At 46.5% G+C, this 21,237-nt stretch overlaps 1 protein-coding gene across 6 annotated transcripts in view; it reads right to left on the bottom strand.

Annotated features, from left to right (window-relative positions):
* Ptprg (protein tyrosine phosphatase receptor type G) overlaps positions 1–21,237 on the bottom strand; it is a 674,743-nt gene that overhangs the window by 635,040 nt on the left and 18,466 nt on the right. The window lies entirely within an intron of this gene.

Here is a 21,237-nt window from a genome sequence, read left to right as displayed (position 1 = left end):
GGCTCACAGTGTTTGTTCTTTTCTAAGTGTGTGCAACTTTTTGGATTGCACCAAATTCAACTGATCCTTTTCACAGTGAAGGTATGTCACCCTGAAGCACAACTTTTAAACCTGAGACAGGTCAGTTTAGCTGCTGTTAATCCTTATCTAACCCTCCGGAGTGACCTAAGTCCCCGGGATCAGGGTCAAGCTGGCCTGGCCCCAAACCACAGCTGACAAAAGCAAGGTGCTCTTGACTTCACCCTGAGGCCCCACGACAGATGCAACTGGTCATATTCCTCTTCTCCACCAGGTCCAGAGGTGGCTTCCCTCCGGGAGAAGGAAACGGCATTGTCCTGGCTGATCCTCCAAAAGACCGAAAGATGGGAGCATGAGATGAAAAGACAGAAGAGTGAATCCTTCCATCATCCAGCCCCAAGTTAGTGAAAGCGCAGTGCAGCGTCAGGCAGGAAGACTTCTGCATGGCCAAGGGTCCATGAGATCCGGAAGTGGACGGACCGGCGCCTCTCCCAGTGTCTGCTGCCCAGGCCAGCTTGAGTTGCCTTAAACAGTAAAGGAGGGCAATAAGGAATTTATTATCCCCCTCAAATGCCAATCCGAAGGAAGGGCAGGCTTCACAGCCAGCTGATTCAGCAGCTCAAGGACTTCAGCAAGGATCCGGGCTCTCTTCCCTCCAACTTTCACTTCATCCTTGCCTGGCACCGAGACCCTTCTGGGAACGCCCAGAGGAAGCAGCTATCATAGCTGCTGGGTCTTAGGAAAGGTGAGGTGGGAGGGCCACAGCACATCCTCCTAACCCATTAGATGGAGTCAGATCACGTGGTCAGTCCGGAGCCAATCACTAATGAGGGCCGCGATATAAACCAAAGAAAACCAGCCCAGAGGTAGGATCTGGCTCAGCCTGGTTACCGCCCTTCGCAGAGGAAAGCTGGAGCCTGTGCAAAACCCGCCACTTCGGAGGAAGGAGGACAATGGAAATGGATGCTGCTGCAGGGACAAACAGCATGCCCAACGTGCCAGACCTGGGCACGACACAGACCAGAGGGCGAAACTGGCACCATGACAAGCTGGCCCGGATTACTTCAGCCCTCATGACACAGGAACAACTGAACGCATCAGCAAGATTCAAACACGTGAGCAACTGGGTGAAACTTCACCGCTGTGGTTTCCACTGCCATCTCAGCACGAGGTAGCAGCGCCGACCAGCAGCACCCTGCCCGAGGCTGTGGAGCTGCCCTCAGGACCCTGTGGGCACGTCTCCACCGCCAGGCCATTCCCTGCTGCTCTCCTACCTCACCCCTACCCTGAGGCCCCTGGGCCCAGCACTGATGTGAGCCTGCGACCCCAGTGTCAGCCATCCCAGATACCTGCTGGAGAAAGCGATCCCGCAAAACAGTAATCATGCACTAGCTAGACCTGCTCGCTGCCTTTATGCCTCCTCCCAGGAAATTTACTTCTGAGAAGCTAAGTCAATTTTCTAGCCACATCCTCGTATTTTTGCTCAGACTTTCCTTCCAAAAAGGGGGGCAGGCGGGGGGGGAGGCTCACAACATTTAGAGACTTTGTGAACTGCCTTACTGTGGGAAGGAATATCCTGTGAAACCAGCGCCGCGGAGGGATGCGGTTCAGATCAATTGCGGTGTTTGATGCATCTGGCTAACATTCAGCCCCAGGCATTTCAATTTTAACGAATCCCAAAGAACAGAGTTTAATCTGACTTCTGAAGTCTTGTGGCATTTTCTCAGGACAATATTCATAAGTATTTAAAGGATGTCCGTGTTAAGAAGACAGGATTTAACTCAAATCAAACACCTGGCAGGGGACAGCCACCTAACCCCCAGCTCTGATCCTGCAGGTGGCTATGCCCCACCACAGCACTGCCAGCTGCACAGAGGGGGCAGACATAGGAAACCAGGTCTAGACTTGGGACTGTGTCGAGGTGATCTGCAGAGGGTCGCTCCAGGTTCCAGTGTGGGCACCTGTCACCTTCACCTGCTCAGGGACCTTCTGTCTTCTCTTGGCAAAGACCCCTCTTTCCCAACAAAATGCCATTCCATGAGGCTGAGGTGGGGGTCAAAGCCTCACAAAGGCAGGGACACCATCTGTGACCAAGCCAAACATGCTCAAGTCGCGTTTTGATGGGTAAGAGTCAGGCGGGGTGGCCTGCAGTCTGGGAGAGCTTCTGCCGTGAGAAACAGGAATGATACTGGGAGTGCCAGGGGGGTGAGGTGGCTATTTTCCAGCAGTATCACAGAGCATTTGGAAACGGGTGGTCAAAACAGAAGACAGCACTGACACATGGTTTCAGGACCTAGACCCAGCCCCACCTGAACCAACGACATCCTGCACAATAACCCCATCAGTTCTTCTATTTGCTCCAGCTATTTCTGTGTCAATTTCTCTCCCTCTGTCTTAGTTACCTTCCTCCACACTAAGACAAAATACCTGACAGCCAAAGTTAAAGGAGGAACGGTTTATGTCAGCTCACAGTTTGTAGAGATTTCAGTTTATAGTTGGCTGGCTCCAAGACAGGGTGGGATGGCAAAGGGGCAATGAAGAGGAGAAACAGTTCATGGCAAAGCAGGGCAGGCAGAAGGCAGCAAGCAGCAAGCAACAAACAGCTGGAGACCAAGGCAGCCCTCTTTCTGTCCCTTATATTCTATCCAGGCTACATGCCCTTAGGGTGGGTAGCACTCACCCCCAGGGAGGGCCTTCCTATTATTCACACCCAGAACTACACCAAACCAGTGAGTGGACTAATTCAGTAATCACACACCCTTAACCCCGGCATCACACACTCTAGATCCAGCCACCTCTGAGAAGCCCCACCTATGACTGCATGAGGCTGTGGGAGGACTTCTACACACAAGTCATAACACCCTCCTATTGAAAATTAAAAGCATTATTCCCTTAATTATTTGAAATCAAGAATATACAACTGACAGAAAATAGAGGCATCTCAGAGACTAACGTTAGAGATGTACAACAAAAGAAAACAAAGAAATCTGAAGAACTACCTCAATCCGAAGCCCAAGGATGGGCAAAGCTGAAGTTTTTCATTAACAGCCTGCCTCATTTTACTGTGTCCTCAAGCCGTGACTTATACATAAACCACATAGACACATCTGGTTAAGGTGGGGGGGGGGGGTGAGTGGGTACAACATGGGTCTGCACCTAAAAGGGTGAAAGGATCAGACGGAAGATCAAAAGTGGCCTCTGTGAGCACCACTTTTGTGTTTGTATAGCTTTGCCAAGATACAACTGACAAAGAAACTTATATAAAGCTAAGGTTCATGACAGGATTTGATGCATGTAGATAGCGCAATGATCACCACAATCATGTTAGTTTACGCATCCATCACCTGACGAGGTTACCACAGTGTTGGTGGGAGGAGTCAAGATCCACCCTCTAGCAGATGTCAAGTATACAGTATTGTTAAGAGCCGTTCCCACACTGTACACTGGATCCCTAGAACGTATTCATCTTTCACCGAAGGCTTGTACCCTCTGACCAACATCTTAGTCCAATCCCCAGCCCCCAGCAAGTACCATTCTACTCTCGAGTTGAACTTTTTTTTAGACTCTGCCATCTAAATGGGATTATGCAGTATTTTATTCCTCTGCTTTATTTCATTTAGAACAAAATCTCCATCATTCCTTCAACTACACCCTGAAATCCTCTTCCCCTCAGTTGAGGCCATTACAAATGCTAAAGGTGAAGGGGTTCTGAAGAGGTAAGTCATATTCAGCTGACTGATTTACTGCAACGGGAATTTATCCTGAGCGGGCCTGGCCTAACAGTTGAGCCTTAAAAGCGAGTAGAAACAGCAGAAACATCTTTATTTGGCCTTAAAGAAGCAATGTCCATGTGGGAGACAGCCATGTCCTCGCCAAAGGCAGGCAAACCTTCAGAGCTGAGACGTCAGTCCTGCAACCACAGAGCACTAAATTCTGCCAGCAACCAGTGGGCCCAGGAAAGTGAGCTCAGCCTCATTTGGTCACAGCCACACGTGACACCCTGACTCCGCTGGAGAGGAGGACCCAGCTCACTCTCAGGCTCATGTCCCAAGGAAACAAGGAACTCGGTGTGTGGTTTGAAGTCACTGACTCTGCTGTCATCTGTTCCAGAGCAATAAAGAAATGAACCCATCAGACATCCTGAGAGCTGTTAGCAACCAGGAGGAGGGCAGGGACAGAGGCAGGACTCGTGCCCTCTGAGGGGCCATGCTGTGGAAGACTCTGAGACCCTCCAGCTCTAAGACTTCAACTGCTGCTATCCATGTAGTCACAACCCACTGCCTCGCCCATCAGTCACCTCCACACTGTCCAACTGAATGAGAAACACGTTCGTGACCAACTCCCCCAATGATGTTATGACTGAGAACCGGAGGCAGCAACAGAGGTGGGATTTTCACAAGGTCGCTAGGAGGGTGGGGCACAAAGGCGAAACAGGCCCAGAGAGACCCACGCTCCCATCTCTGCTGCCCGCCCCCTTCCCGGCTCTGTGATCCTGGCCAGGGAACAGACTTCATTTATCACTCTGAACTTCTACTGAGGAACAACCCAGGATCAGGGAGTACAGATCCAGGCCCTCAGCTCGGTGCCTGAGTGTCCAGAGGGTTTTATAAGAACTAGAGTCTCCTCCTCCTCTCATTCTCTGCCAAAACCAATCCTCGGCATGGACTTCAAAGAGCTAAGGGGGTTCTGGAAAAATACAACTATGACAAGTTGACGAAAAGCAGTAGGATAATCCTAGGCCTGGGTTCTAACACTTAGTAATATGCCACCTCAGAGGTAGGACAACTACTCTCTCACCCAGACCCCCATTCCTAATCTGTGAAATGGGAACAATGGAAGAGCATCACAGGGTGGCTGAGGGGGTTAAGTGAGGACATATGTGCAAAAGGAAGCCATTAAAACTGCCACACACAGGGGCTCCTGTGTCTGCTCTCACCTGAGCTGGGCTCTTGCAGTCGACTGAAGACCACAAAAGGACAGCCAATGGCTGAAGTGTGTCTCCCCCAAGATACATAAAGCTCTAGCCCCCAATACTTCAGGATGCGGTGTGACGGGACATAAGGCCATTAACAATGACAGTCCAGTAAGATAAGGTCGCCCTGGAGCAGGATGGGCCCTTAAGCCCATGTGACTGGGGTCCTTAAGGAAGAGGAGCAAGACACAGAGCCAAGATGGCCTTGAGGAGGCAAAGCCCCGGGGAGCGCACCCGCAGGCGAAGACAGAGTGGGTGAGGCCTCTCCAAGCCAAGGTCTGGCAGCAAGGACCAGCAGGGAGCAAGAAAAAGGGGGAGCACCACCCCCAGAGCCTCCGAAGTGGAACCAATCTTGTCACCACCTTGACTTTGCACATCTGGGCTCCGCAACTGAGAGCCAATCAATCAGCTGCTAGTGTCTTAAGCCACCAGTTCAAAGTACTCTACAGTGACTGTCCCAGGAAGGGCTGGAAACCGTGACACAGTGCCCCCACCACATGTACCACATGCGAACTGCCAGAGCACAGAACATGAACTGCAGTGAAATAATCAAGAAGTGATGCATCTAGGGCATTCACTGCTTCCTAAATATAATGTAAGTGTAAGTTTACATAGCTGTGTTTTAAAATATTGCGCTTAATAACCAGATCTCAAAAGTGCTGCAAAAATCACAATTGGTTCTCACGAGCCAGCACGAGCAGTGAGCCAGAGAAGGAGGAAGAGCAGAAGAGAAGCCCCGGAGGCATAAATCCTGTGCCCTCACAGGTCTGCAGTCCACCTGGCCCTGGGAGGATGCTCTTCGAAACCAAGCCCCTCGCCAAAGAGGGTCACGCTGCCTGTCAGATGGTAATAGACAGTGTTCGGTTAATTAAGCAGGTTTTACTGCTGCTAAAACCCTGTGCCTATCTTCTCCCTGATCCCATAAAACATCCGTGGCAGTTCAGTTCTTAACCAATATGGGAGTAATTTGAAATCAATTTCTGCTCTCCTTGATGAACAATGGACTATTTAGTATGACCCATGGAGGAAATCAGAGGCCCGCTGCAGTGAGGCGGCTCTCTGGATCCGGGCGCCCCGCTGCTCCCACCCTGAGAAGGCAGGCCTCGCTCCCCGGGAACCGGGCCAGGCATCACCATTGCCTTGGGTGTTTGAACTTCTAAGTACAAAAGGAGGGGCTGTCTCATCCTTCCTGGGCAATCAGCCCATGTATGATGAGCAACAGCTACAAACTAGGCACACTGAAGGCCCAAGTGAGCAAGGCAGACACAGCCTGGCTCCCATTACCAGCATCACTCGGGCGCCTGTGTCCCAGGAGCCAGCTGCGCCTTACACAGACCACAGCACCTGCATGTGAAGGACCCAAACAAGGTCCTACAGGTGAGTGGAGCATCCATTCCTTCCAGCCCCAGACACGACATCCTGACACTCTCTCTTCATGTTTCTTGCTAAATGTCAACTTTCTCCAGTGAGGACTACTCAAAACAGGTAGCAAGCTACTCAACCTCCCACCTCCACCAAAATCCAAGTCCCCTTATCCTGCTTTGCTTCGTTTCCCCGACGTGTATCACCGTCTTCCACAAAAAACATAAGCCCTACAGAAGCAGGCATTATTTGTTGCTTTTGTCTCTTTTCCAAATAAATATCTGAAATGGGACAGAGCACTTAGGAGGCACTCAATGGATGGATAAATACATGAACTCTGCAAACTCTTGTGGAAGAAATGGTGTGTCAATGATCGTAAACTCTCCAACAGCTTACACTAATCACACTCGGTTTTTGCTGAATAAGCAAGTAAAATAATACCAAGAATACTGATTTCAGCCCATAAGTAACCTGGCATGACCCAGAGCACATAATGAAGTATCTTTACTTGTTGCAATTTTCCCCTTAGGTATTAAGATGCTCATCACATGGCAAAGGCAAACATGCTCACATGCTGTATTTCTGGAAGTCTCCCCCAGCTGTGTTCTGAATGAGTTGGCTCAGCCAGGATGGGTGTGGAAGAGTGGGAGGTTGAGCAGAAGCCCAACCCTAATGATCCCATCAGTGAAACTCTTTATCTGTTTTATATACTGAGAGGTCAGGTAAGACCTTATTTCAAAATAGGTTCCACTTCTTAAGGCAATCTTCAAAATACCCAACTTTAAGGCAGTTTAAAACAAAAACACATCATCAAACTATACCAAGACAGTAAATTCAATAGGTACAAGACTTCAGCCAGTCAAAACTTCCCTACACATAGCCTTGAATCACCCAAAAAGCACAATACCCATTTTATGTAATGACACTGTTCATGTTTTGTGCAATGCCTACATTTACCACCCACTGAGCTTGATTAAAACAAGAACTTCAGGCAAGTGACTGGGGATTAGAATTATGCTTTTTGGTACACGGAAGAGAGCACAAGATGAGGATAGTAAAGCGTCCACTCATCTATACGAGCCATTCTCTGATATTCTAGTAACACAGCCTCTGCAAAATCTTGGGCACATGAACCATTCTGAGTGATGGGGTAAGGAATGCAGAGTATGTGAAAGCATTGCAGAAAAAGTCCCAAAACAGCAAGAGTGCAACAATTTTGAATCTGTAGCCTGCTTGACTGAATCCATTCTTAACTGAGACTTTAGAGGCACAAAACTAGTTAATATTTCTATCTGTTACCAGTTGACTAATGTCCCCCAAACTTGCTCTGTCCTTGATCCCAGTTCTTAACCTCCAGTGCTGCAGAAGTTGATCTCATTCATACAGAGGGTTAATTAAAGATGGACTGCATTAAGATGAGGTCATTAGGGAGAACCTCAATGCAGTGTGACTCATATCCTTATACAAAGGGGAAATCTGGACACAGACCTATACCTACTGGGAGAATGTCACATGAACACAAAGGCAGATTTTGAGGTGTACTTGTACAAGCCAAGGATGCCAAGGTCTGCCAGCCAACACCAGAAGCAAAGGGAGAGCCATGGAACACAGCCTCTTCCTGGCCCTCAGAAGGAACCAACCCTGCCCACATCTTCATCTCAGGCTTCTGCCTCCAGAACTGTGAGATGGCTCATTTCTGTTGCTGCAGTCCAGCAGATTATGTTGTAACAAGGACACCAGCTACGTCACACAACTTACAAGCGCACACTTTTCTGCTTCGTTGGACTGCCACACCCAAAGTCTTCCATACTGGGCTTTCAACTCTAAGTGAACTTACAACCTGACAGAACGGTCTGAGTTCAATGAGCATGTTTTACAACTCTTCACTATCATCAAGTAATAAGCCCCCAAAATACCTAAGAGAGGAAGGCAACAACACAAAACGACCAATGTCACATCCTACCTAGTCCAGGGACCAGAGAAGGAGTCTCCACGGGAATAAAAACAGGCACTAGCTGCACTGCCTCAGTGCGAGAAAAGCAGTTCTCAATTTCTCTACTCCCGCTGGCCCACTCCGAGCCTTCACGTGATGAATAAAAACACCCGAGGGGAAATGCGGACCCATTCATCAGCATTCCTAGCCAGACACTGAGCTGCTTAATGGCTTTATCGATTCCTTGTTTTGCTCTACATTATGTGTTACATTGGCTCAAGAAGTCCATACAAGAAGACTCAAGATGGTGTTGGCAAAAAGGCATTATTTCATTTTAAGCTTGTTACCACTGGGATGGGTCAACCCTGAACAGAAGTAGCAGAGTTTCAAAACAAGCATGTGCACAATTTCTATTCACTCAGTGCCAGCAGCTCCTTCCCATGGACACTGTCCCTTGTTTTCTAAGCCAGAACCTGGGTGGGAAAGAAAAATACACTGGCAACAACTGCAGCCTTAAGTGGATTTTTTCATGTTAGAATAATGTTTTGTTTTATTTTATACTCCATGATAATGGCTCCAAACACTTTAACAGGATAAATTTCATATTAGTTAAATGACCCTAATTACAACAAACACAAACCACTCTCTCCATTGTACAGAAATATCAATATTTATGGCAAAGCCAAACTGAATAAATGCCTCACAAAAATCTGTCAAAAGAAATGCAGGGTCTTCAGTGTCCTTTCAAATTATCCATTTTAATGGATTAAATTAAACAACACACACAAACACATAGAATGCTAAGATAAATTTATGTATTAAGTTTAGAGAAATGACTTAACCCAAACTGTTAACAAGGTGTTTGTAAAAAAACGTCCTGTTACTTATATAAACAGGTATGTACATTACCTTACATTCACAAAAAAAGTATTGTGAACTTAATATAAAATTCCACTTAATTTTGGAATAAATGTACATATGCAGTGTCTTCATACACAGTTAAACAAGCCAGGACTGATTTTAGGGGGCTCAAGAATGAGGGGGTGGCCACAGATAAATTTGTACCTTAATCTATACATTTTATAGGTAAGCAATTTTGGCGGGCTGCAGGTGTGGCTTAGCGGAACAGTTACATGCTTAGCATGCACCAGGCCCCCTTGGTCCAACCCTCAGCTTAGAGAGAGAGAGACAGACAGACAGACAGACAGACACACACACACACATACACACAATGCTGTAGCCCACCAGGCTCTGAGTATGATGCTAATTCTAATTACTTCATTAGCAAAGGGTCAAACTTGGGGCCAGACTAATAAATTATCAGAATGCAATTCGCTACCACCTCCCACATAGCCACTGGAGATGCCCTCTCTACTCAAATTCTGGGCTCTAATCCCCTTCCTGGAACCCAAACTCTGAGGATGTCTTTCCATCTCTAAGACACCTCAGTGTTCCACAGTTTGCTTCTCTGTCCAGCTAAGTATAATCAGGTTTCCCCTCTTCTACAGAAGATGAAAGAATACTCAAAACATATCTTTAAATGTTAATGACTGTGCAGATCCAACTCCCCCTACCCTGGCTGCATGGAAACCAATGGTCCGTTGGCAAACAGAAGGCCAAGCGCCAACTTTTGAGGTACAAAGGCAGCACCCCCTCTTGTTGGGCCGTCATGGGAGGTGGGAGACTGCTGCAGCTCTCCGTATGCAGACACAGCAGCGTGTCCAGATGGAGGCTGGAAAATGCAGACCGTCATCTGTGTGTTCTGACTAAATGACAAACATCTGTAAACACAGAGCAGCTCTCTCACTTTTCATCTGGATTAAGAAAAATGCCTTCATTTTCCCACAACAGATTAAGAATTTTTTTTTTTTTAAGCACACTAATTGTAACAATTCCCTGTAGATTTCAGACCTTGGCTCTGCTTAGATCAGGCCAATTTTGTTGCAAAGATCTTGTTTCTTCTTGCAAACTATTTCCCTAAACACACTGAGCAGATTTCCCTGTCATGTTTTATTGATAGAAGTCAGCTTAAAAGCAGGGCTGCCAGATTATTAGCATAGTGTGAATCAGGGCCACGCAAAGTACTGATGGATGGCCACGCCCTGCCATAACCAACACAATAAATTGGAGGCTCCAACCAAATTTGGCACAAAGAGAGCCTTAATAAATATCTGCAAATTGAAAAACACTCTACCTAACAAACAACCAGAAATAACTGACGTTGGATTGTGGGGGCCACTCGCCCAGCCCTCTTGAGTTACTCTAGTTCTCTACACAAGCAGAATCTGCAATCACTGCCTCTCTTCTGCGTGCCCACTTTCCTTGCTATAGGAGTAGGCTCCCAATGAAGAAACTCCCACCCAGGGCCTGGGATTTAGCTCAGTGGCGCCTCACCTCCCTCGAAAGTACACGATCCCGAGTTTGATCCCCGGAGCTCCACCAAAAAAGACAATCCCCACATAACTGACCCTGCTCCCTGCACAGGCTGAGGTGAGGGACTGGGAGGTGTCAGCTACCTGGAGCTCTCCTCAGAGAAGAGTGCTTTTAACCTGTCTGTGTTTAAATCCTTCTAGGTTCAGAGCATGTGTGTTTGTCCATGCTGGCTTCCAACCAGTTGTTCATTTAATCCAACCACTCAAGAACAGGTTGCATATTCCATAAAGAATCATGCTCAGGGGCCAGGGATTTAGCTCAGTGGTTCCACCACCTGCCTCTCCAGTGCAAGGTCCCAAGTTCGATCCCCAGTACCAAAAACAAAACAAAACAAAACAAAAAAATCATGCTCAGTACATAGTTTAGACTCTGCTTTCCAAACTATTTTTTTAAAAAGTAATTCCAAGGCTAGAGATTTAGCTCAGTGGTTCTGGTTCCTGCCTCGAAAGCTCAAGGTCCCAAGTTTGATCCTCAGTACCAAAATTTTTTTTTAAAGTAATTCTAATAATCAATACACATTCATCACATGCCACAGTGAACACCCTGAGATGCATTTTATTTTTTAAACACAGCTGTCCATCTGCTGTCTACATTGCTGATGAAGTTCTAAGTCATTAAGGAGAGAAGGGAATTCATTGGTGGTGATAATACACAGAACTGCTCATCTTCCCAACTGCCTTCAAGGTTGAAAGAAATGATACCAGCTAGCTATTAATTAGATTTAGTAGCAACAAAATATTACTTTTCAAGCAATTTAAAGAACTGAGAACAGCTATAGAGCTCAGAATTTTTCTGTTTTTTGTACCCCTCACCCCCACCCCTTAAGTCCTCCCCTCATTAAAAATGCTTGACCCAAGAGGAAACGAAAAACTGATGAGTAAATGTAAGGATTATAAAAACCTCATCCAGGGCCGGGGATTTAGCTCAGTGGTTCCGCCACCTGCCTTGCAAGCACAAGGACCTGAGTTCGATCCCTGTACCAAAAAAATAAAAATAAAAAAAATTAAAACCTCATCCATCTCCAATTTTTGAAAGCCATTTCATTTTGTTTGACCAAGAAAAGGAAAACTGTATAGACAACCTGTTTTTGTTTTGTTTTTTGGTACCGGGGATCGAACTCCGGTCCTTGCGCTTGTGAAGCAGGCGGCGAAACCACTGAGCTAAATCCCCGGCCCTAGACAGCCTGTTTTTAAGAAATAGACTTTAAATTGCAATTGCCACCCAGGTAACCAGCTATTTGGACCAGGAGGAAGATTTGTGCCCTTTTAAAAAATCTTGTTATTTTTTGCTAAGCTGGATAACAAAGGAAACGTTGATTCCAAGAAACTATAGGGTCCCCTAAAAGGAACCCACCATGGCGGAGCCTCGTGACACTGTAACATCAAAGGTGTCTGTCCTAGTGGATGGAGAGGCCTCCTAAGAGGGCGCGCAAAGCTTAGCTAAAATACCAGTGTCTTACAGTTATTACCAAGAAAATCATTTGAAACCATTTCAACTAGACGTAACTTCTCATGGCAAAAAGAAACTGCAACGCTGCAAGATCCACTTACTCTACAGCACATTTTAAGCTCCGGGGAAAGGGAAGCCTCAGTCACCAGGTGTCTCTGACTGAGGAAACCCCGCGGTCGGCTCACACAGCATTTCAATGCATTACACGGAAATTTCCAGACCGTGTGTGCTTTGCAGGCAAGAACACACCTAAGCTGCCCTTTCCACCCGAGCACAGAGCAGGAACCTAGTAAGCAGCCTTCAGGGACATCCTCCCCCTCTTTTGAGCGTGCAATCTCCAGGACCTTCGGGGAAACCCAGGCTCAGAGGAGGCTGACTCAGAAGCTCGATCCATTTCTAAGGTTCAGGCCCCGCCCCTTACTCCCCCCCCCCACCTCCACGACTGTGCCCGGGTGAACATCTCGTTGGGGGCGGGGGGCACCGAGGACTGAACCCCATGCATGTTAGGTAAGTACTGCACCACTGAGCTACAACCCCAGGCCTTTTTATTTTGAGACAAGGTCTTGCTAGGTTGCCCAGGCTGCCCTTGAACTGACAGTCCTCCTGCCACAGCCTCCCAGGTAGCTGGGCATGGGCCACCAGCCTAACGGTGAAATTTCTAACGAGGAACATATCACACATTCACACTGCCAAGTTCAAAACATGTCATCCACGGGATTCTAATTCTTCTACACTCCTCACTGCCCTGTCCTCTTCCTTAATGCTTCCCAATGCAGTTTCCACACCACTGCCCTAGCAGGGACGGCAGGAGTCCCTCCTGCTCAACAGCAATTTAGCACTGAGGCGAGACGATCCTGGCCAGTGTGAAACACCTCTGTCACTCCAGGGCAGAGAAGAAGCCCACTGCAGGGCTGGTGACCCTGGATGCAGGACGTTCCTGGATTCATGCACACGTGACCTGCCAACATCGCAGCAGGCTCATCCCCACCCCCTCTCAAACTCCACAAAGTTGGATAAAGAAATGGTGCAGAGAAGAAAGGTTTCAGGAAGACTGGCTCGGGAAGGCTGAATCACCCTCGAGGATATCTAGGACCAGCAAGAGAAGAGCTAGTGAAGACCTCCCTCTCTAGTATCCTATGATCTGACTCCTTATTCTGGCTTTAAACAAACCCTGAGAAATATACCCAGGGAGGTATATGTAAAGATGTTCTCTGTAAGGTTGACCTAAAGACTATTAGCAGGAAATCACTAGTTAGCTCTGGGGCGTATTTTAATAATGGAGCACTATATGGCAATTAAGAGGATTGTGTTAAATGTACTACCAAGATCAACAATGAAGTATCTTTAAAAATCACTGTCAAATGAAAAAACCAAACAGTTCAATGACAGAGTATTATCTGTGTAGAAATCATCTACTTACTTATATAAATATACATGAACCCTATTAAAATAGTTTCCTTCTGTAGAGGCAAGGATGTACTCAACAGATTTAAGCATTAGATGAAATGGTCTAGAAAAGAATATAGACTCATGTGAAAGTTTTCTATGAAGAAAAATAAATAAATGGCAGCAATTCTCACCCCAGGAGTGTGTGCTCCCTTGCAACTACAAGATGAGGCTGCCTGAGTCAGCTCCTGTCCCATGGGCACAGAGGCAAGTCCGGGCCTTCCCATAGGTGGCCACCTCTCTCCAGCAGCCGTCTGGGAAACCTTCAGTCTGGTGTCCTCTGGGCTTCCAACCTCATCTGTCGCCTAACTCCTCGATTTCTGGAGCAGACTCCCTCAGTCCACCTTGACATGGCTGTCTTCTCTTAGGCCAATCTAATAGCAGATGCCAAACACGCACCTCTATTCTACTTCTGTCCTCCACACTGGGATGAGACATCATCCATCCATCCACTCTACACCGAGCAGCTACCACACACCCAGACTGGTGCGAACTTAGCAACAGGCCAGGCGATTCTGACTGCACTGACCAGCCCAGTGGCCTGGGCTCCTGACACTGCACCCCACCCCACCCCACCCCACCCCATGGGTTACCTGAATCTGAAAGCTCACAATGAACCTATGACAATAAAAGCCAGCATGCAAAACAGCCACACTCAGATCCCACCCTACCACTGACCAGTGTCACTGGAGGAAGATCGTTCTCTGTGAGCCTCAGTTTTCTCATTCCTCATGAGAGCTTAGCAGGCCATGATCTCATGGGTCATACTGAGGGTAAAATAATATATGCCAAGAGCTAAGTCCAGAACCTGGAACAGACCATTCACAACTGTAGTTTCCCGTAGAGGACAGTGGTGGAGTGGGAGCAGGCAACCTTTCTCTGTAAACATTTCAGAAGTATACAGGCTACACAGAACTCTGCCACTGTGCTGCTTGTAAGCAAACAGACATGGCTGTGCGCCTGCAAAATTTTATTTATGGAGCTGGGCACGGTGGCATGAGTCCGAGCATGCTGAGATTGGAGGATCGTTAAGTTTGACAGCCTGAGCAACCAGCAAATTAGAGAAACCCTGTCTCGAAATAAGAAATATAAAAAGGGCTGGGGTACTCAGTGTGAAGGCCCTGGGTTTAATACCCAGTTCTGGGGGGGAAAAAAACTATTTATGGACCTGATATTTGAGTATTACATGGCTTTCGTGTGCCTTAGTATTACTTGTAAAATTCTTTCAACAACTGAAAAATGTTTTTTAAAAGTTCTTAGCTCCCCAGCTGTACAAAACAGGCAGTAGGCCAGATGTGGCCCCAGGCTACATTTTGCCTACCCATGTATTAGAAGAAATCCTATAACCTAGAGAGAGACCAAGAAACCCTAACCTATCAGGCAACAAATATTTCCTCCTCACAGAAAGCTGATGTCACTGTTGTTTGCTATAGAAATCTCCAGGATTAGGCTACTTGAAGAAAACAGAGTATCTATATATATATGGATTTGGATGTGGATGTATGAATATCCATATATTGTTTAAACATTCATTTACACCTCTCTTTTTTTCATTGGAGAAGTGTTTTAGGATATATAGCAGCAGTATAATAGTATATCTTTTTTTTTTTGTACAGGGGATCGAACTCAGGACCTTGCATCTGCAAGGCAGGCAGTGGCACCACTGAGCTAAATCCCTGGCCCTAGTATATCCATTATTTAGAAAAATGTCACAGGTATATGTCCAAAACTTTCTCCCCCAATAAGGCAGGTTCTACTTGTGCCTTCACAGAAAAGGAACACACAACTGCACTAAAAGGAAATCATCACCTGAATCAAATCATGGCGGAATTCCACACAAACCTAAGGCACAAGAGATTCTACAGAACAAATGACTTGTACTCATCAAAGGTGAGATCATGGACCGGGAATTTAGCTCAGTAGTTCCGCCGCCTGCCTCGCAAGTGCAAGGTCCCAAGTTCGATCCACGGTACCAAAAAATAAAAAAAAGTGAGCTCATGAGAGACAAACTTCCAAATCTAAGAAGGCTGGAGAGACAAGGTAACCTGATGAAATGTGTGATGGTGAATTTGGACACTAGACTAGAGAAAAAAAAAAAGCCTTCAGGGGTCGGGGATTTAGCTCAGTGGTTTTGCCGCCTGCTGAGCAAGGACCTGAGTTCAATCCCCGGTACCAAAAAAAAAAGCCTTCAAATTTGTTGTTTTCCTACAAAGGGCATTAGTGTAATGATTGAGTAAGTATGGACAAAGTGTGTTGATTAGATAACTATCTATATAGTTACACTCACATAAGCAAAGATCCTTACTAAGGAATGTCTTAGTTACTTTTCTGGTTGCTAAGACAAAATACCTGATGCTCAAAGTTAAAGGAGGAAAGGTTTATTTGGCTCACAATTTACAGAGATTTCAGTTCATACTTGGCTGGTTCTAAGGCAGGGTGGCATGGCACAGGAGTGTAGCAGAGGAGAAACTGTTCTCAACAGACAGAAGGCAGCAAACAGCAAAGTAGCAAAGCACCAGCAGCAAGCGACAGCAGCAGCCCTGTTTCTGTCCCTTATTTCCACCAGAGTGAGGCACCATTAATCCCAGCATCACACACTATAGATCCAGCCACTTCTCACAAACCCCATCTATGACCACATGAGGCTTTGGGGGACGTCTAAACACAGCCATAGCAAAGAAATACACCTTGAAGTACTTAAGGAGTAAAGGATGAATAGGTCTACAACACACTCTTAAACTCCCCAGAAAAAAATTGTGCACATACACACACGTGTGTTTGAGACACAAAGAGACAGATTTTGTGTATATGTGTATAGAGGAAAAGGTTGAACAAATACAATAAACCTATTACTAGGAAATCTGGACACAAAAGAACACAGGAATTCTCCGTACAATTTTTGCATCTTCACTGGAAACCTGAAATTATTCTGAAATTTAAGGACCACAAAAAAAACCAAAACATTTCCCAGGTAAAAGCCCTGTATGGACAGCATACACCTGTTTGCTTTCCACATTTCTATTTTACAAAATAATGTGATGTGGTATTTGCCATTAGTACTGCAAATAAAAACTGATGTGTCTAATGTCAGCATCGGCCCTTAACTTCTGCCCTGAGTAAGCTGAAAATGAATCAAAACTCTTCCCCAGCTATGTACAGTGGCCCTGGACCCTTCACGGCCTCATCACCAGCTCCCCTTGGCGGCGCTCGGTGAGTTCCATGAAGAGGTGTGGAAGCATGTACACGAACCTGGCACAGAAGTACCTGGGTGACACACGGCCCTAGAAATAAAGAATAAATAGAGACCAAAGAGCAGCCCTGCCAATCTGATGATGGCTAACCATTTCCCTGTCACAGCAGTCAAAGAAGCCAAGCAGATCCTGTCCAGGGAAAGGAGACAGGCCCAGATAAAGGGGCATCAGACAACAGGGGTGCGCCCATGCCCTCCGGCCCTCGGCCTTCGCCTTCCCGGTGCCCCCAGTCTGCGGACGGGCACTGCTTTGCTAGCTGCCTCACTGTGGCCCGTCCCTTCCCGGGAAGGCATCCTCTCTCAGGCACCAACTTTTCACTGCTGTCAGCCCTGCAGGCAAGCAACTCTGCACCTGGTGGATCAAGTGAGCAAGAGGAGCAGTCACGCTTTAGTTTCCTATCAGTGAAGGGTGAGGATTGGGGACAACAAGATCTGAACCGGCCTCAATTCCCCGGCCTTGAGACAGCGCTCTCAAGTTGGCATCTCAGCTTCGGACTCCAGGGTCCAATCCCAAGCCCTTACAAGAACATGACCTGCTAATTGGGTCCCCAGTGCCTCCATCATAAATAGATACTACAACTGGCAGGGTAATTAGCAAGCTTTCACTGCCAAGACAACCACCTCTTTTTTTTTTAATTTCCCCACTGCAGAACTTCTCCTTTATGACCTTAAGTTTCAAATCCTGGATATTTTGGGATGACAAAGGTCTACTCAATCAGACGAATGTATCACCTAATGAAAGCAATTAAAGTAGCAATTAATTCAAAACTCAAACTAGCAAAACAAGGCAAAAATAAACAGAGGAGGAAATTAAGCAAAAACCAAACCACATTAATAATTTCCTTTGTTTCAACTACTCAGAGGCTTCACCAAAAATGTTAGGATGCAAAAGCCCAATCAGTACCTTAATTTTCATTTTCTTCTATGATGACTGTCTTGATGCACCTAGCACACAGTACACCCCAAAAAATGATACAGGCTTGGCAGAAAAGGCCCCTTTCTCCAAGAATCTTCTGCCAATGAACAAAGGAGAACCTATATCTTCATCTTTCTTCTAAGAATTAAGCTTCATGTGAAAGAAAAAGATGTTTTGATATTCCCAGTAGGATTCTAACAATGTTTTAAAAATGCATCAATAACTCACCAAAAGGCCACAGCCCAAATGGCAAGTTATTAATTATGCCATTACAGATGATTTCTATTGTCCTCCATGTACCTTTATGAATCCCCCCTTCCTGTAACGAACATTAGTTACACTTCAACAGTCAGTGAAACAATTATGAAAAACATGGAGATTAAAATAACATTCCCGTTTAAACATAGAGTACACTTCATATTCTAACATGCAACAAATCACTGGGGAGCTTGTTGAAATGCAAATTGATTCCTCTGGTGAGGGCAGGGGTGAGACCCTGCATTTCCAACAAGATCCTCCACCAGGACCACGCAAACCCAAAGATGCTCTCACTGCTTATGATCTATGAAACGAAAATAATTCAGATACCAGCAATCCCAGTTTCAAAGAGATGATGATGGTAATAGGCCTTAAATCAAAGCCAGACTTAACACAGAAAACGTATTTTGGGCAGAAATGGAAAAAAGGAAAAAAGAAAACAAAACAAAACTGAACTTTACTTGAAAGTACAGTGCTGTGCTGGAAGCGCTCGCCTTCATAGCTGAACACAAATGAAATTGCTTCTTATTGATTTTAATTTAGCTTGGAACACTTGCTGTCCGATAATGCCAAAAGAGGAGACTGCCTGGGAACAGGATATAGGGCAGAAGGCTCTGGGAGGGCTCAGACCCGCTGCTCCAGCCTAGGCGGCAGTTCAGGCACAGCCCTACGGACTGGGGGGCGCCCTCACACGATTCTGCGCTAATCGCATCCATTTGGGCCCCTTACCATTATGGACTTACTATTTTTTTTTAAGTTCAGGCTCTAAATGTTGTTCAATTAAATTTTACTCATTTCCTTACAGATCCTTAGGATTCTAATTTACAAACAAAACCAAGAGAAGCAGTTAGGCTAAATGTTACCAGCTTAGCTCCCCTAGACGGGCCATCCTTAACACCAAAATAAAAGTCCTTCGGTTCATGAAGATAAAAAGCTCAAAATGAATGAACTCAAAAAACCAATTGCAGGAACAAAACCACTGAAAGAATTATATACTGTCAGGCTGGGGAGAAGGTGTCTATCTTTCCCAAGGCCTAGTTTCCTATTCTTTTGTGTAGCTTAGGTAGGTATTGGGGTCCTTTGAAAATGATCAAAATTAACCCCTGGTTCATATAGGTGAAAAGATGTATTGAAAAAGATCTTGGGCACCTCAAAGGAGCCAATTAACAACCAAATAACCTAGCTTCAGAAAGGGATCGGAGCACCTCCAAGAACTCAAGGGAGCAGAGACTGGGAGAGATAATGATGTTCTTGTGTCCCTTGGCTCAAGGAGTCAAGTCCGGGTAGAAAAGAGGTGGCCAGTCTAGCCCAGGCTTTGCAGTACTCTGTCAGGAATGAAGAGAGCCCCAGGAGGCAGAAGGTCCTATCAAGATAATGGAGGAAGGACAGATTCCCAAAGACTAAAGCGCCGTTAGCAAAAAGCGGTAAAGGGACGCTGGACCGGCAAAAGTATCAGCAGACGATCATAAAACAGAACAACAGTCGCATGCTGGTAGGGACTCGTGCTATACTTTCACGTAATTCTTACGCTCTAGGAGATGGGGCGTGGCCAGGCGGCTGGAGGAGTGGGCGGGACCTGTTGATGGCACGGTTCCAGGGCAGCGCTAGGTGATTCTCAGGACCCTGTGCAGAACTTCTCACGGGATCCCAGGAGATGTGGACTGCAGAAAGCAGACCAGGCGCCAGGAGGAGCCTGCTGTTGGGACTCTTGGAGGAAGCCCACCCTGGCTCCCAGGTCCAGGTTGTAGATGTACTTTCTTGCGGGGGGGGGGGGGGGCGCGACCGGGGATTGAACTCTGGTCCTTGCGCTTGCGCAGCAGGCGGCAAAATCACTGAGCTAAATCCCCAGCCCAATGTACTTTTATTTTTATGTTTTCCCTTTGCCTCTTTTGTTCGGCCCAAGTTCGCTTTGTGGAGCCAGGTTTTCCCTTACCCCTTCTCCCCTCATGTTTCAAATAAACTTGTTGGTAGCATTTTTGGCTTGTCCTATCCAATTCTGTTTGAGGTGAGAAGGACCTGGAACACATTTAATTGGCAAACCATTTTTAAAGGAACTACCTGATAACACATCTACTCTGTAAGACAGTGACCATTATCCCACTTTATAAATGAGGAATGAAGAACTAGGGACACCAAACTATTCTACGACAAAGCAAGGAGATACTGTCGTCTGTAAGATCCCTGTTGAGAAAGGCATTGAGCCTTGCTCTGCATTATTTTACAGTCTCTGGGGACAGGAGAATCAAGGCCATGGCCTTGCCTGGCCGTCAGGCCCAGACAATGCATCCAGCAGCAGCTCCCAAGCCCTGCTAATCTCTGTGGCATCCACGTCCACCTACAGGCAGACAGTCGCTGATGGCTTTACTCTACGAGACAGCAGCCAAGACACAGGCTGACAGGGGTGCAGGTCCCAGAAACGCGTGACTTCTCCTCGGAATAAGCCCATTTACCTACTGGTCAACCCCCTGACGAAGCTAATTACTGCCTCCACTCATCTATTTCTCTATTTCAGATGTGCACACAGAAAATACCAACCAAGCCTTCAGAAGTTTAGAGAGCACCTACGACCAGGGAGGTAACCTGTCTCCTCTATTTCTCCTGAACAGATAGGATCAGATTCAGTATTTCAACATTTTATTATCCTCAGCTTTATATACAGTACACAACCTGCCTCAGGGACCTTTATCTTTACTTCTCTAATCTACATACATTGTTAAGAACCCCAAATGCCAAGCACATGGAGTCTCTACTAACAGTTGCCTTCAACTCATTCCTTTCCTTGCAGTTATGTCCAAAGGTTGCCCCCTGCTAGTCAAAAACCATAATACTCCACTGGACGGCTCAGGCACCCATTTCTGTAGCTGAAGCCTCCAGGTGTCCAAAAGGCAATGCTCTCTTTACCCAAGAGTGAGCCTGGTCAGCCTTCCTTCCCTAGCTTCCAAAAGACCTAAGAATCCTCATGTAAATCCAAACTAACCCCATGCCTACCACTGCAGGGTCACTGAGAGATCGCTAATCCCATGCCCAGCCCTAAAGTATGCTACTTCCACCAGGCATAGAAACACATGCCTGTAATCCCCACTACTCAAGAGGCTGAGGCAGGAGAACTGAAAATGTGAGGCCAGCCTAAACAATGTAGGGAGACCCTGTTGGAAAATAAAACAAAACAGCAGAGGATGGACCATAGTGGTAGAGCACCC

Source organism: Heterocephalus glaber, unplaced genomic scaffold (assembly GCF_053883595.1).
Source record: "Heterocephalus glaber isolate CG9 unplaced genomic scaffold, H.glaber_assembly_v1.0 deba00001472, whole genome shotgun sequence".
In the NCBI taxonomy this organism is placed as follows: domain Eukaryota; kingdom Metazoa; phylum Chordata; class Mammalia; order Rodentia; family Bathyergidae; genus Heterocephalus; species Heterocephalus glaber.
The sequence above is the reverse complement of the archived record's forward strand: the minus strand, read 5'-3'. Positions and strand labels throughout refer to the sequence as shown.